The sequence below is a fragment of the Pteropus alecto genome, unplaced genomic scaffold, assembly GCF_000325575.1.
Source record: "Pteropus alecto unplaced genomic scaffold, ASM32557v1 scaffold88, whole genome shotgun sequence".
NCBI classification, from domain to species: domain Eukaryota; kingdom Metazoa; phylum Chordata; class Mammalia; order Chiroptera; family Pteropodidae; genus Pteropus; species Pteropus alecto.
Genome location: NW_006494611.1, coordinates 8,552,463 through 8,553,671, shown reverse-complemented (window position 1 = coordinate 8,553,671; position 1,209 = coordinate 8,552,463). Strand labels below are relative to the sequence as shown.

Here is a 1,209-nt window from a genome sequence, read left to right as displayed (position 1 = left end):
TAGCTTTCTTCTTAATTATCGCTCCACCATCCTCAACGTATGGCTTCCATTTTGACATCTAAGATGGCTGCTCTAGTTCCCATGTCCACTTTACCTCCAGTGAAGAGGGGAGAAAAGGATATGGAGAGTCAGTTACTTCTTCTTCTTCTTCTTCTTCTTCTTCTTCTTTTTCTTCTTCTTCTTCTTCTTTATGGAGAGTCAGTTACTTCTTCTTCTTCTTCTTCTTTTTTTTTTAAACACCTACAGCACTGGTCTTCCTTGGTGGTCTCCCATCCAAGTACTAACCAGGCCCGACCCTGCTTAGCTTCTGAGATCAGACGAGATCAGGCATGTTCAGGGTGGCATGACCATAGCCTAGTTACTTTTTTTTAAGGGCAAAGCCCAGAAAGTACAATATTACTTCTGTTTGCATCTCATTGGCCAGAATCTAGTTACCTGGACACACCTAGCTGCAAGGAAGTCCAGAGAATTAGCCCTAAAGTGGGTGGCCAGGTTCCAGCTAACCCTTGGGGATTTCATTATCAAAAGAAGAAGGGAAGAATGGATATTGGGGGACAACCAGCTGCCCAGAGATATACCCAGAGAGGGGCAGTCCCCTACTCTCACACTACCTACAGGTCCAGGCAAGCACCATTTGGGCAGCAGGAGAATGGAACAAATAACCTCCAAGAAAAATCTGCTCTTTTTAAAGAAATACCTTTAATAAAGGCAGCCCAAGTCCCAGCATATTTCCAGGTGTTCTTTGGTCAGAAAGATTTTAAGAGAGTGAAGAAAGAGGACAGTCTGGCGAGAAAGAGAAAGAAGGAGAGTAAGTACTTGTGTGTGGCTGAGAATGATTATTTGAATTCTAAACTCTCTTGCTTGGAACAGCGACTATGATTCCAGTATTTTGGACATTTATATTCAAAGTCTTCATTGGTCATATGACATAGGAACAATGGCTGCAAACATTTGTTAAGTAAGCTCCGTTTATTAAAAACCTGCTTGTCTGCCTTCTTTCCTTCCACCTATGACCATCTGTACTGCTAACAGGTGCCCAGGGCTGCCAGGGAGGTGGACCCAGGACATATATGAGACCTGTATTTAAGGAATGATCTGACTGAGAGTCAGAAAACCACCAAAGACAACTGTCCAAACAAGCAAGGAGTGAGCAAACTGGGATGGGACACTGGCTTTGACTTTCTCTTTGATCCAGGTCTTCCCAACAAA

General features: G+C 43.4%; 1 pseudogene; it reads right to left on the bottom strand.

Annotated features, from left to right (window-relative positions):
• Positions 1 to 237: 237 nt before the first annotated feature.
• LOC112474133 lies at positions 238 to 355 on the bottom strand (annotated as a pseudogene).
• Positions 356 to 1,209: the final 854 nt, after the last annotated feature.